This window comes from Lissotriton vulgaris, chromosome 6 (assembly GCF_964263255.1).
Source record: "Lissotriton vulgaris chromosome 6, aLisVul1.2, whole genome shotgun sequence".
Classification (NCBI taxonomy): domain Eukaryota; kingdom Metazoa; phylum Chordata; class Amphibia; order Caudata; family Salamandridae; genus Lissotriton; species Lissotriton vulgaris.
Window position 1 is genome coordinate 482,012,720 of NC_141694.1, and position 16,754 is coordinate 482,029,473.

The window sequence follows — 16,754 nt, forward strand, 5'->3', positions numbered from 1 at the left end:
TCGCAGCTAAGTAATCACTTGCTGACAAAACCTTTGCCTTCCTGCAGCTGGCGGTTAATATTTTATTTTCCAGGAAGGTAAATAACCAGCCATCTAATGATGAGTATTCCCTCTCTGGAGCAGGGCTCACAAACAAGTCATTTCTTAATCAGCTTATGCAAGACAAAGTATACTTCACTAAAGTGACACTTTCACACTTCCACTACAGTTATCAAAAATCTACTTTCATTAGTGAATTAGATTTTAAAACTTCAATAATCACTAGCATTTTCACTGCAATGGCATACGTTATGTGTACTATGTAACATTTTGATATATTAAGCACCCAGCCCTCTCAGCTTACAAAGTACATATTAGTGGTGATTTACCTAATATATAAAAATATATTTTTCTACTAGACAAAGGCGCTTTTCCATGCATATCTCTGCAGTGCTTTTAATGTGCATCCCAACCAGAGCACACTGATGCTCCCTGAAGCCATGCGTTTTAGCAATACATGTGGGTGGAGTAAATACACACTAGAGTCAACATACAACCTTTACTATTCATGCCACTGGTACAATTTCAGTGACGGTTTACAATGCAAAGTTAAATATACCAATTGAGTAAACCAATTTTACGGTATAGTTTTACGGACAGAGCTCACACACTATGGCACTGAATTGTAGTGTTCCAGTGCACAGAGTCAGCATATTAGCACAATAGGATCCCTAAAAATGTATACATCTGGGATAACCACTGGCATATTCCATACACCTTTTCTGACCACTCTATCTTCTATAGAATCATTAATATTCACTGTCAAAACTCCTCACTCCTCCCAAATTTGCATACCTGGCCGTAATAAACAATGCCTTTGGGAACCTCCTCCCTTGCCTCACCATATTCTGTCTGGAGTTCGATTCACCATCTCAGTGTACCTTCTACTTTACCCTTCTCCTTGTGCACTATCACACCTCCCTGTTGATAAGGCTAACTATAAGTAGCCTCTGCTTACTCATGGCCAAAATGTGTGCCCTGCTCTGTAGAAAAAGAAAGTCTGGGCTTCTCTCGCCATTTTACTAATCCTTCTTCCACTTCCTCCTGCTTATTCTCAAGGTTACTGTTTATGAGTCTTCCCTCATCTCCTTATCTCCAATCATCTCCATCTAATTCACGCCCATTGTTTTGCATTGAACACTTACTGCTCACTGTAGCACCCAATAGCCCAGCCCAAGCATCAAACAACAATACCATTTAACCTGTACAATCTCACTCTGAACTTACAGGCATAATTCTCCTCTGACGCCTATCTATTCTACGTCAGATTGCTGTAGTATTTCCTATCCTAAAAATATGATTGGCCAACCAAGCTTTCTTTTCCAGTTACTTCTCTGTTTCCTTTTTCTGCTTCCTCTCTAAAGTCCTAAAATGTTTAGCCTACACTAGACTCACTCATGATCCCTCCTCCCAGAGATGCTGCGACTTATTACAATTTGACTTCCAGCACCGGGGATCCACTAAAGCTGCCCTCAATCACCTTTCCAACTGCCTGGTAATGGCAATTGACAATAGCTTTTACTTGCTTCTCATTGTCCTTGATCCCTCAACTGCCAACACGCTCTTATTGACACTAGTGCTTCTCCAGCAGGCTATACCTTTTTATTGTTATACTACACGGCACCGTCCTTAGTCTTAAATTTTGTCTCCCTCTAAAATCCTTCTCCTTCCCGAACTGTCACTCGTTCTCCAGCAGCAGCACACATAATCTCCCCAATACTGCAGCCGAGTAACAGCTATGGGTGCGAATCTGCCTCAAAAAAATCCCACGACATGAACATAGAACTTCCGATTCAGGAACTCACAGGCTAAAATTCGCTAAAGCTCTCCTGTAGACCCATTACTATGTTTTGGTTAAACTTCTGACTTTCGTGGAATTCTCAATATATTCCAGAAACATTCCAGAATTACTCATGGGAAGCTGCAATTGACACCAATTCCCACAAATTCCCAGGAATATTCACAGAGGTATATATCATTCTAAAGGGTACAAGTTAGTGGAGCCACATTTGAATGCACACACTGCCGAAGAGAGCTGCTTTGCCCCTGTAGAAATGTTGCCCTACTGCCTGATTTTGTTGTAATAAATCCCACCTTAAAAGGAGGTCATCATTTTTTTAATGCTGCTGCCACAACAAGGTAGTTAAACAACCATTTGTGATTCCAATCACCAAAGCAGGGGCGTACATACAGCCATTGCAAGGCCGGTGTAGAGGCAAGGTCTAGTGTCCATTGGGCATCGGGTGTACTTGTAGCGGTGGCTTCCAGTGCTAGTTCAGCATTAGCAGCATGAAGAAGGGGCAAGTGTTACACTGCCAGTTCTCGGTGTGGTACCCACTCTTCCGGAAGCTCAGCATTCGCAGTGTTATCCTCCCACTACCACAGAATGTGAGAGATTGCATCCTGGATGGCAATGCTTTGGTTGTTTTTGGAAGGCTAGATTAGCCACAGTGTTCACAAGTGAAAAATAACACTAATGAAGAAAATGAAGAACAGTGGTGAGATGAAAATATACTACACTCACAGCGCCAGAATTTCCTGATTTCGCCCTGAAGGTCCAAGAAGCAATCAAGTCCCTTTGAGGCAGCGTTTTTCCTAAACTTGATTGAAGTTCTCCAAAGGATTCCCACTGGATAGCAATCAACAGTTCTCTGAAATGCAAAACCTTGAGCGATATCTTTCAGCTGTTTAGGAATTCTGATTTCATCACTCATGACTTCACTCAGCCCTTCATTCACTACACTGATGACTCCCCGGATCCCGCCATGGAATTTGACCTTGTCCTCGGAAAATGGTGTGAGCTGATGGGAAACAGCCACTACAACGCAACTTTTACAACGCATTTCTTTTACAACGCAACTATTACAACGTAAGTACCTTTACACCGCATGTTTTTACAACGCATGTTTTTACAACGCATGTACTGTTACAAAGCATGTTTTTACAACGCATAATTATTATTTTTTTTTATTATTTATTTTATTAAATGTATTTTCAAAAAAATATCAGATTGATAGCTTAAATATTGATGGAGTATTTTAGAAGTATTTATGAAGTATTTATTTAATTATTATTTTAATATTTTTTTACTTATAATATTAAATGTTTATTAAAAAAAAGTATTCAAAATATTAAAGATTGATAGCTTATTTGTTGATGGTGTATTTTAAAAGTATTTTTGAAGTATTTATTTGATAGTTAATATTTTTAAAATTAAAAAGTTACTTTATTTAATTTAGGCAAACATTTTGAATAAATGTAGTATAATCACTCTTTTTAAAAAAATTCAATTTAAGAAAATATATATGTATTATTTTGGTTGTTATTTTATTTAATTATTTAATTTAGGCAAACATTTTGAATAAATGAAGTATAATCACTCTTTAATAAAAAAATTCATTTTAGAAAATATATCTGTATTATTTTGGTTATTTAATTTTATTCTTAAAAAAATTAATTGATTTTAATTGGATTTTACATTAATTTTATTTAATAATTTATAGTAAAAGTTTTGATGTATGTATTACAAAAAAATGATATTATTTAGAAGAGAGTTTTTAAAACATTTATTTTAAAATTATATATTAAAAAAAATATATGTAAAAAATTGTAAAAAAAAAACAAATATTTTAAAGTATTCTAATGTTTTATTTACTAGTTTTGAAACGTATTTGACATTTTATTATAAAAAGGAATTACTTATCAAAGTTGAGTTTATTTTTTTCCCACGTTTTAACATTGATGTCTATGGAGTTATTTTTCCTTCTTTTATTTCCATACCTTCTTCATAGCATCCCGCGTAATAATATTGCAGGTCGTTGTACAGCAGGAAATATGCAAAATTTCAAGGAAATACAATTAGTAGTAAGGTACGTGCTAGAAAAGATAATTTTATAAAGTACAATTGAGAAGAAAAAGGTAAAATATAGATTAGTAAAAAATACTCTGAAATTGTATTTATTGTATCGAAATATAATTTTATTTTGAAAAAATAACAAAAAATATACGTATTTTATTTGAATTAATGCATATTTTTTAAAATTTATTAACAAAAGAATTATATTATAAACAATTAATAAACATATTAGTAAAAATATTTTGTTAAATAGTCCTTTTTTTGTCTTTGTTGCTTTGGATCACGTCGTCACGTAAACGTCGACGCAAGCGGCCATTTTGAACAGCATCGATTGGAGGAAGCAGCTGGAAGCTGATCTGCGCTCAGCTAGGAAACTTAAATAAGTTATAATATAGTTAATATGAACATTGTGGATATATATATTGTAACGTAAGGATAAGGGGAGGTTGCCTATGTTAAATCTGATGTTTTTTTATTGTTTTTAACATGTCGCCGATTATGTAAATTGAATGTGCCTTTGTCGGGTCGTAATTATAGATGGGGAAACGGGTAAGTTGTTTTACATAAGGAAAAGTTTAATATTAGAAAATATTTTGAACGTAATTTAGTAAGTGAAATTAAAGAAAAGTACAGTATTTATGAAAAAAGTTGGAAATATAAGATGACAGTATCGTTAGTTTTTCAAAAAAGTTGTATTTTAGTTTTATCGAGTTTATAACATTCTGGTTTTTGTGTTACAAAAGAAATATTGTTTTCTATTTTCGGATCGGTTCGCTGGAGATTTGTTTTTGGTTAATCGTTTGTTCGTTACATTGATTTTATAATGAAGATTAAAAAAAGGGCTGTTAACCGAGAAATTTGGGAGGTCGGAAATGAAAAAAAACTTGAAAAAGGTGTTGTTTTGCGACAAATAATGGAGTTAGAAAGTTTTGCTTTTCATAAAATGGTCTTTCATTTTCTGGTTGTCATTTAATAATTGAAAAAGGTTTAGTTAGTGAGAAATAATGGAGTTAGAAAGTTTGGCTTTTCTAATATGGTCTTTCATTTTCTGGTTGCCATTTAATTGATAGTGAATTATTACTCTTATAAATGTTTGTATGGCTGATTGACTGATTGTGAAATTGGAGTTTCAAAAATTGTTGATTGCAACTTAACTTTTGTAGTCTAATTTGTTATAAATGAAAGAAGATTGCTTTTGATTAATTTAGTAACAAAAAACCAGCTGTTAATTTAGCAATAATACCAAAATATCCTTTTGGATAAAATAGTGCATAGGGTGAATTAAAGAAATTTTATGTTACGTTCAAAATGCTTTCAGGAAGTCCAAAAATATTTAGAAAGTTAAAAGAAAATGCTATTTTGGTTATGATTTAATGATGACATTTTTTATGGAAAAAAAGTCTGAAATTTATTCCCAAATAAATAATTTAGGAAATATCAGATAATCTTGTTATTTAAAAATATATATATATTATTGTTTGGTGACCCAACGGTATTTTTGAAAAAAAATTATAAAAAAAGTTGCCAATTTAATTTATTATAAAAAAAATTAGGCAAAAGCAGGAAAGTAAGGTGGGTGAATGATTTTAAAAATGTAAAATGTTAGCTACATTTTCCAGGTAGTCTAATGCCACACTCAATGAAAACTGTTGAAGTATTGCCAATAGTCTCTCAGACATTTCCTTAGATTGTTTTGAAATCCGTGCATTTAGGCTACCTGTTAAAGTTTGTGCAATTCTCATTTTTTGATAACTTTGCTCCTTCTTCAAAGTTATTAAGAATGAGTAGAAATTGGGGTGTGGTTTACCAATTGTGTGGTTGAAGGAGTTATGCCATCCCTCTATGGCATTATTTGTTTTTGCACCTCCTTCTAAGCAGGTTGAGTAGCAGTTCCACCAGTCCACATGGAAACGTGGCTTCCTCCTGCAACCTGATCTACTTAGATGTCCCATCCATGTGTCCTCAAAATAATTTAGTAAGGGTGCCAATTTGTCTTCATTTTCAATATAATATTCTGATTCAGAAATTGCTGTGTAGTACTCATCTACACTTTCAGGAGGTACAAAACAAAGTGCAGTTAGTTTCTTTAATTCTACCTGTAGTTGGCTATCTGAACAGTAATCAGTAACTAGGGATGTTTTTTGTAACTTACGCCAAAAAGCCTGGGAAAAATGAAAAAAACATCCCTGAATTTGGGTATCCGTGTACGTTTTGGTGATGACATTCATCATAGTCAATTCAAAATCCACAATGATTTTCCTAGGACTTTTATTAGAAGTTTTTTCTTTAATTACTGACAAAAATTCAGTTTAAGTTGCTGATTGCTTATCAGGTAGCAAACTATATACTAAGGGTACTACAGTATTTTGAATCTGTGCATGAATACTGTAAATTTGGGTGAAAGGATGGGGGGTACTTTTAAACGTTCCATCCATCATCCAAATTTCAGTATTCTCTAATTTCACAAGGTTGCGGGGAGTGCTAAAGATTAGTATAGGTTTTAGAGGGTTTTGGTTGTCGTAGAGTAAGAAGGGTTCATTTTAGAAAGAGATAGAAAGTTCATTAGGAATATGTATGTCTGCAAAAGTTTGTGGAGTTTCAGTGTGAGTGTTACTTGCCTGCTTTTTTCTTTGGATAATTCGTCGCAAATTAGGAATAATTGGCATATTACAAGCAACATGACCGGGGACATGCTGAGCAACCTCATTTAAAATTGAACCAGGTGTGGCATTGGAGGTGGATGCAATATCTTTCATTTCGTTAATGGTCTCACGAATTTCAATTTCCATTGTAGAGGCAGAGTGGTTATGTTCAGTTGTTTTTACAACAATTTCTCCAACAGTAACCGCTCTGCCACTGCAACGGGATGAATAATATTGCACACATCTCCAATGTCTCCTTGGTTCACTTATTCTTTCATTGCAATATATATATATCCACAATGTTTTAATAACCTGTTTCCTTTCCTGGATTTGACATATTTTGCTGTTGCTTGGCTTGACATTTTTTGTAGAGTAAGCTGTAAAGATAAAAAAAAAGTCATTATTTTTTTCTGTTTAAAAATATAGAATAATAATATTCTGTACATTACTTTGAAAATTATTTCTGCCTGCTTTTTAACTATTGGTGCATTTATCTGATTTTAGAATACAACATAATTACACCCTTACACTGTCCCTCACTTTCCCTACTGCTGCACCTTCCTGGGGTTGGTTTAGTAAATTACACCCTTACACTGTCCCTCACTTTCCTTACTGTAGCACCTTTCTGGGGTTGGAATAGTAAATTACACCCTTACACTGTCCATCACTTTCCCTACTGCTGCACCTTCCTGGAGTTGGAATAGTAAGATTACACCCTTACACTGTCCCACACTTTCCCTACTGCTGCACCTTCCTGGAGTTGGAATAGTAAATAACACCCTTACACTGTTCCTCACTTTCCCTACTGCTGCACCTTCCTGGGGTTGGAATAGTAAATTACACCCTTACACTGTCCCTCACTTTCCTTACTGCTGCACTTTCCTGGAGTTGGAATAGTGAATTACACCTTTTCACTGATCATCACTTTCCATACTGCTGCACCTTCCTAGGGTTGGTTTAGTAAATTACACCCTTACACTGTTCCTCACTTTCCCTACTGCTGCACCTTCCTGGGGTTGGAATAGTAAATTACACCCTTACACTGTCCCTCACTTTCCTTACTGCTGCACCTTCCTGGAGTTGGAATAGTGAATTACACCTTTTCACTGATCATCACTTTCCTTACTGCTGCACCTTCCTGGGATTGGTTTAGTAAATTACACCCTTACACTGACCATCACTTTTCCTACTGCTGCACCTTCCTGGAGTTGGAAAAGTAAATTACACCTTTACAACGATTATTACTTTCCCTACTGCTGCACCTTCCTGGGGTTGGTTTAGTAAATTACACTCTTACACTGTGCCTCATTTTTCTTACTGCTGCACCTTTCTGGGGTTGGAATAGTAAATTACACCCTTACACTGTCCAACTCCAGGAAGGTGAAGTAGTAGAGAAATGTAAAATAGTTTTTATGAATTTTTATTTACCTTGTGGTTTTCTTTTTTCTTCTTGAGGTCTGGATTCTGCTCTGCTTTCTTTCTTCTTACTAGGCTTTTTGTTTGGTGTCTTCTTTGGATTTGGAGGTTGTTTATCACTGAAGTTTAATCAGAATTTCTAAATGAAAGAAAAAAAAGAAAATTAAATGTTTTAAAAAATGATAAATGAGGTGGTTTCAGATTTAAATGTGATTACTACTGTGTTTAAATGAAGATTGACTTTAATGTAGCTTTTGAAAAATGTTTTATCTTTGTCTCACACTTTCTCTACTGCTGCACCTTCCTGCATTTGGAATAGAAAATTACACCCTTACTCTGTCCCTCACTTTCCCTACTGCTGCACCTTCCTGGAGTTGGAATAGTAAATTACACCCTTTCCTTCACCATCACTTTCCCTACTGCTGCACCTTCCTGGAGTTGGAATAGTAAATTTCACCCTTTCCTTGACCATCACTTTCCCTACTGCTGCACCTTCCTGGAGTTGGAATGGTAAATTACACCCTTTCCTTGACCATCACTTTCCCAACTGCTGCACCTACCTGGGGTTGGTTTAGTAAATTACACCCTTACACTGTCCCTCACTTTCCTTACTGCTGCACCTTCCTGGAGTTGGAATAGTAAATTACACTCTTACACTGTTCCTCAATTTTCCAATTGCTGCACCTTCCTGGGGTTGGTTTAGTAAATTACACCCTTACACTGTCCCTCGCTTTCCCAACTGCTGCACCTTCCTGGGGTTGGAATAGTAAATTACACCCTTACACTGTCCAACTCCAGGAAGGTGAAGCAGTAGGGAAATGTAAAATAGTTTTTATGATTTTTTTTACCTTGTGGTTTTCTTTTTTCTTCTTGAGGTCTGAATTCTGCTCTGCTTTCTTTCTTCTTACTGGGCTTTTGTTTGGTGTCTTCTTTGGATTTGGAGGTTGTTTTTCACTGAAGTTTAATCAGAATTTCTAAAAAAAAAAGAAATATGGAAAATTAAATGTTTTTTTAAAATGATAAATGAGGTTGTTTCAGATTTAAATGTGATTAATACTGTTTTTAAATGAAGATTGGCTTCAATGTAGCTTTTGAAAAATGTTTTAACTTTGTTTCACACTTTCTCTACTGCTGCACCTTCCTGGGGTTGGAATAGTGAATTACACCCTTACACTGTCCCTCACTTTCCCTACTGCTGCACCTTCCTGGGGTTGGTTTAGTAAATTACACTCTTACACTGTCCCTCATTTTCCTTACTGCTACACCTTTCTGGGGTTGGAATAGTAAATTACACCCTTACACTGTCCAACTCCAGGAAGGAGAAGTAGTAGGGAAATGTAAAATAGTTTTAAAGAATCTTTATCTGGATTCTGCTCTGCTTTCTTTCTTCTTACTGGGCTTTTTGTTTGGTGTCTTATTTCGATTTGGAGGTTGTTTATCACTGAAGTTTAATCAGAATTTGTAAATGAAAGAAAATTAAATGTTTTTAAAAATGATAAATGAGGTTGTTTCAGATTTAAATGTGATTAATACTGTGATTAAATGATGTTTGTTTTTAATGTAGCTTTTGAAAAACGTTTTAAGTTTGTCTCACAGTTTCTCTACTGCTGCACCTTCCTGGAGTTGGAATAGTATATTACACCCTTACATTGTCCCTCACTTTCTCTACTGCTGCACCTTCCTGGAGTTTGAATAGTAAATTACACACTTTCCTTGACCATCACTTTCCCTACTGCTGCACCTTCCTGGAGTTGAAATAGTAAATTACACCCTTTCCTTGGACATCACTTTCCCCACTGCTGCACCTTCCTGGAGTTATAATAGTAAATTACACCCTTACACTGTCCTTCACTTTCCCAACTGCTGCACCTTCCTGGGGTTGGTTTAGTAAATTACGCCCTTACACTGTCCTTCACTTTCCCTACTGCTGCACCTTCCTTGGGTTGGAATAGTAAATTACACCCTTACACTGTTCCTCACTTTACCTACTGCTGCACCTTCCTGGAGTTGGAATAGTAAATTACACCCTTACACTGTCCCTCTCTTTCCCTACTGCTGCACCTTCCTTGAGTTGGAATAGTAAATTACACCCTTACGCTGTCCCTCACTTTCCCTACTGCTGCACCTTCCTGGGGTTGGAAAAGTAAATTACACCCTTTCTTTGACCATCACCTTCCCTACTGCTTCATCTTCCTGGGGTTGGTTTAGTAAATTACACCCTTACACTGTACCTCTCTTTCCTTATTGCTGCACCTTTCTGGGGTTGGAATAGTAAATTACACCCTTACACTGTCCCTCTCTTTCCTTACTGCTGCAACTTCCTGTGGTTGGATAAGCAAATTACACCTTTACACTGTCCAACTCCAGGAAGGTGAAGCAGTAGAGAAATGAAAAATATTTTTTATAAATTTTTATTACCTTGTGGTTTTCTTTTTTTGATCTTGAGGTCTGGATTCTGCTCTGCTTTTCTTCTTCTTACTGGGCTTTTTGTTTGGTGTCTTCTTTGGATTTGGAGGTTGTTTATCACAGAAGTTTTATCAGAATTTCTAAATGAAAGAAATATGTAAAATTAAATGTTTTTTTAAAATGAGGTTATTTCAGATTTAAATGTGATTAATACTGTGTTTAAATGAAGATTGTCTTTAATGTAGCTTTTGAAAAATGTTTTAACTTTGTCTCACACTTTCTCTACTGCTGCACCTTCCTGCATTTGGAATAGTAAATTACACCCTTACACTGTCCCTCACTTTCCCTAATGCTGCACCTTCCTGGGGTTGGTTTAGTAAATTACACCCTTACACTGACCATCACTTTCCCTACTGCTGCACCTTCCTGGGGTTGGAATAGTAAATTAAACCCTTACACTGTCCCTCACTGTCCCTACTGCTGCACCTTCCTGGGGTTGGTTTAGTAAATTACACCCTTACACTGACCATCACTTTCCCTACTGCTGCACCTTCCTGGGGTTGGAATAGTAAATTACACCCTTACACTGTCCCTCACTTTCCCAACTGCTGCAAATTCCTGGGGTTGGTTTAGTAAATTACACCCTTACACTGTCCCTCACTTTCCCAAATGCTGCACCTTCCTGGGGTTGGAATAGTAAATTACACCCTTACACTGTCCATCACTTTCCCTATTGCTGCACCTTCCTGGGGTTGGTTTAGTAAATTACACCCTTACACTGTCCCTCACTTTCCCAGCTGCTGCACCTTCCTGGGGTTGGTTTAGTAAATTACACCCTTACACTGTCCCTCACTTTCCCAACTGCTGCACCTTCCTGGGGTAGGAATAGTAAATTACACCCTTACACTGTCCATCACTTTCCCTATTGCTGCACCTTCCTGGGGTTGGTTTAGTAAATTACACCCTTACACTGTCCCTCACTTTCCCAACTGCTGCACCTTCCTGGGGTTGGTTTAGTAAATTACACCCTTACACTGTCCCTTAGTTTTTTTGTTACTGTAGCACCTTTCTGGGGTTGGAAAAGTAAATTACATCCTTATACTGTTTATCACTTTCCCTCTTGTTGCACCTTCCTGGCCTTGGATTAGTAAATTACACCTTTACAATGTCCCTCTTTTTTCCAACTGCTGCACCTTCCTTGGGTTGGAATAGTAAATTACACCCTTACACTGAACATCACTTTCCCTACTGCTGCACCTTCCTGGAGTTGGAATAGTGAATTACTCCTTTAGAGTATCTATCAATTTTCTTACAGCTGCTTTTTGTGAATTTCCAATAGTAATTATTACCTCAACACTATCCAGCTCTTTTTCTACTGATGTATTTTGTACTAGTTATATTAGTAATTAATACACTTACAGTATCAAAAAGAAAAGCCTTAGCAGCCAAGTGGTTAAGGTGTATTTCGATTATATTTACCTTTTTAGTTTGGGGTTTTTTTCTTCTTAAGATGACTTTTTTGAAGGTGATGTTTTTGATGAGGCTCACATGATGTAATTCGGATTGAAGTACTAAAAAAAAATATTTTAAAGTAAGCATTGCTTATTTTTCAAATTTGGAAATGTATTCATTTTTAAGCACTGTTTATTACTTTAATATTTCTAATTTTAGTCTTTGATCAGTATTGGTAACTATAAGCTTAGCGCAATATTTCACTTTTTAGTCTAATATTTATTTTGTAGGTTATAACATTTAGTGCTCGATGTAGGTAAATCTAATTTATCATATCTAAAATACACATGCATACCGATTAGGTATTTTGGTTGTGGTAAATTAGAGGAGTGGACTTTGTCTAAAATACACATGCATACCGATTAGTTATTTTAGTTGTAGTAAATTAGAGGAGTGGACTTGAAGATAATTCAAAATTCTGTAAATATCGACTTAGTATGTTTCAGAATTTATCGTTTCAGTAAATATGTAATTGGTATTCCGTTTTGATTTCTATTGGTTTTGATATGCATTTGAATTAATGTGAAATACCGAATTTGTTTTTACATATTCTTTAATTAATTAGTCTTAATTGTTTGACTATTTAGTACGTTACGATTTTATAAAAAAATGAACTTACTTTGTAATGATTTTTCACGTTCTATATCACGTTGTGACTTTTTTATCTTGAACAAATCAATAATCTGAAAATTAAATAGATATTTGTTTTAGGTATCTATTTGTTTTAAATGTAGTAATATTACTTTATGCTTATTCTGATTATAAAACTTACTTGTTTATTCAGATATATGAGTTGAATATTAACTTTAAGTTCTTCAATGTTCTTCAAGGTTCACTAGGTCAGAGGGTCAGGTTCAGGCGTCTGCTCACTCTGCGAGTTGAAAATCAACTGATTTCAAAATGGTGTCTGCCTAGTATTTATATGTTTGTGTCACTGTGTTCGTAAATTTCGAGAAAAGATGCGTTTTAGAAGTCGTTTAATAATGATTTTTTTAATGTGGAAACATGTAATTTAAAAATAGAAGGAAAAAAGTGTATGTTTTCGTTTCGTTTTCGTTTTTAACTCTGTTTTGCCCTCCATTTTGTTTGCCTTGTTGTGGTGTTTCCTTTGTTGAAATAGTGATAGGACTATTTTATCATGTAACCTATCTAAAATGGCTGCTATATATTCGGTTTATATTTGTTATTTTAAAAATTAAGTTCCAATATCTAAATAATGATAATATTTTTAAGAATAATGTGCGTTTTTTAATGTGTTAATTATTCTTATAATATAAAGATTTCTATATTTAATACTTGAATATTTATTTTAATATTAATATTAATACTTGAGTATTAAGTAATGAAAATATGCTTGTATTTTGTAAATCCAATGCATAGTTTTTTTTACTACATTTTAATACACTTCCCCACCCAAAACCCCTATTTTCCCTGCATCCCGTGCCAGATTTTATTTTACAAAACAAAAATGTAATTTATTAAATATATATGTGTTGTAATGGTATGCGTTATTGTGTTTGTTTTCGTTTTTTAAAACTCGAGTACTAATATTAATACTCAAGTATTAATTAGTGCAAATATGTTTGTATTTCGTAATTCTTATGCATAGTTTTTTTACTACATTTTAATACACTTCCCCACCCAAAACCCCTATTTTCCCTATTTTCCCTGCATCCCGTGACAGATTTAATTTTACTTAAATAAAAAATATATATTTTTGAAATATATATGCGTTGTAATGGTATGTGTTATTGTCGTTTATTAAAACTCGAGTATTAATATTAATACTCGAGTATTAATTAATGAAAATATGCTTGTATTTCATAAATCTAATGCATAGTTTTTTTACTACATTTTAATACACTTCCCCACCCAAAACCCCTATTTTCCCTGCATCCCGTGCCAGATTTTATTTTACAAAAAATATATATATATTTTTTTTAAATATATATGTGTTGTAATGGTATACGTTATTGTGGTTTTCGTTGTAATGGTACTTCAGTATTAATTTTACTTTTTCGCGTTATAATGGCATGCGTTGCAAAATAATGCGTTGAAAAGGTACTTGCGTTGTAATAGTTGCGTTGTAAAAGTATGCGTTGTAATAGTATGCGTTGTAACGTCATACATCCGAGCTGATTCCAGGCACAGAATTCAAATGTTTCTTTAAGGAAAATAAACTAAGAGGTATATCATAGAGAGATTACACACAGTACTATGATCACGTTTGTAAGATTTTCAGAAGTATTCACGATTACTTCAAGAAATTCCTGGATGGGGATTCTGGTTTTGATGTCTACAGGGACAGTTGGGGAAAGATTTGGTTAATCGAGTATAACCCCGTTGATGAAATAACTGGTTCACTCCCATTTACTTAGGAAAAACTGACATCAGGAAACACACTGAGCAGTGTCCGTGGTGAAATGGAAGGTAGTGAACAGGACTGTCCTGCATTCTGTTTTATAACCAGTGAAGTCACAGAACTGCCAAGTCCATGCATCAGATACAGACTACACAGGGACTTCGTTGATCTTTCCACTGGAGAGGATGCTCACAAACTTCTTGGGCCTTATTTATGAAGGCCTTGCGTCAGTTTTGCGCCGCCAGTGCGTCACTTTTTGTGACGCAACAGCAGTGTAAAAAATGCGCCTCGTTGCACCATATTTAAAAAGTGACGCATCTAGGTAAATGTGCCACTTTTTAAACCCCTGCGCCACATTATACCTGCGTCAGGTATAATGTATGCAGAGGGGGCGTTCCCCTGCAAAAAGCCTCGTAATAGTGACGCAGTGAAATCTATGAGATTTCACTGCGTCACTTTTAGGACGCTGTTGCGTCAAAATCTTGCGCCTGCCTCACAGCAGGCGTAAGACTGACGCAAGCCCTTTCACATGGGGCTTTCCCCATGTGAAAGGACGCATTGCTGGAGTTGCGTCACTTTTGTGACACACTCCAGCAATGCGTCACTTTTGCGCTTACAGATACGTCAGAAATACTGACGTATCTGTAACTCCTTGCGACATGATGCGTCATACATTAAATATGACGCATCAGGAATGTCGTAAGGAGTGCGCAGTGAAAAGTGACGCATCGCTGTTTTCACGCAGCGATGCGTCACTTTTCATAAATGAGGCCCCTTGACTTCCTGAAACTGAAAAAAAGAGCAAGACTATGACTCCGACGATTCACGAGGAACTGACTGCACTGGCTAGAAGCAGGAGTGGAGCAAAACTGTCACTTCTTTGTTCACCAAGTCTTGATTCTGCCGAAGTACGTATTTACAGAAATGTGTTTTTAGGAAGCAGCATTTTCGAAGTGGCAGCCTGCACTGACCGAATTGTTCTAATGAAGGATGTTGCTCGGGTATCTGACTAAAATGTATACAGATTGTTTAGAGATGGCCTTTCCCTTCGAATAAGCCCTACACGTTTTATCAAATGGCAAGCATTAATTAGATTCTCATTATTCACACTTTTGATTGCTAAAAAAACAATTTTCTTGACTGCATAAAACTAAGCTACAGAGACATCGGATCCAAACCTCAAATTAGCATTTCTTTTTGCGTGACCTAAAAATCACTTAAGGCTTGTAATGTCGTGCATACAAATAAAAGCCTAATGCGTACAATGAGGTCATTTAAAAAAAGGGAAAGAAAATGCAAATTCACACTTTTCATAATTCTGTGAAATGGCAATTAAGCTCTTAAATTGAGGTGTTTGTGCACATAGCTGAAAGTTAATTGCACAAATACCTTTGTTAATCAAGCCTAGAATATACAAAAATTACAAAGCAACGCAAGAAATGAACAAACAAAAGGTAGGATTTCTCCATCTACACTCTTAGGGCCTTATTTATTAATGTCTTGCGCCGCCGGTGCGTCACTTTTAAAATGGGAAAAAGTGACGCACCAGTGGCGCAAGGCCTTCATAAATGAGGCCCTTAGTAGTCACCACAGAAAGATATCAGAACAGCTCAATCTTTCCTCCAATTAGCGACAGACTCTTCTCTTCAAGGAACACTATACTACCACATATTAGGAGCACACCTCTCTGTTGGACTGAAAATGCGTTAGGCCGGCTCCTTCTAGCATTTTGCTGTTTAAGTTAGCATTTGCAGCACCATTTTGTATTAGCCGCTATTTTGGGTAAGGATTAAAACTAACGTCTGTCTCATCTTGTGTCTGCCTCATCGAAAAACAGCTGCCAGTGTGCCCTCTGTACGTGTATTTCTTCAAACGTTGAACTTGCTGTGCAATGAATAAACTGCCTATGTTACTGCATACCTTTCTATCTAGATAGGCCTGCTCCCACAGCTCAGAGTGGTGTGGGCAGGCAGAGTAACCTTGAGTCAAGATAGGGTGTGCTCGGTCCCAGGATCATAGCTCACCCTTCTATACCTCCTTTCTTCATCAGCGCCCAGGCTGGAAAATTACTGTCTGGGCGGGTCTTCAGGGGTATTGGAAATGTACTTTGTGCCTCACCATGTTGCCTAGGGTCAGTTCCTCTGCAGCAATCTGAGGAGGCTGGTCAGTCCGGACTCCACTCGACTAATAAATAACTTTGGGTTGTATTCTCTACAGTCTGACCGACTCTTCATTTGTATAGAACATGAGAGGTGGTCACAAGTGACGTGGGTGGCCCTAATCGGGTCACTTCATTAATCTCAACAGCCTATCTGTATTGAATCGTACCATTCTGTTACTTCCTAGTAAGGTTTTTGCTATACAGATATCTTAACATGCATACGTACATACATACCTACCTTCTCTTTTCTAACACTTTCTTTTAATCTTGGGAAAATAAAATGATATTAGGAAGCAATCTTTCTGTACATCACTCCGACACGAAAGGGATTGCATTAATCAATATTAAGGATGAATATTA

The 16,754-nt window shown here is 36.0% G+C and overlaps 1 pseudogene; it reads left to right on the top strand.

Moving 5' to 3' along the window:
- The first annotated feature begins 2,328 nt into the window (after positions 1-2,328).
- LOC147707470 (translation initiation factor eIF2 assembly protein-like) lies at positions 2,329-15,083 on the top strand (annotated as a pseudogene).
- The last annotated feature ends 1,671 nt before the right edge of the window (positions 15,084-16,754 follow it).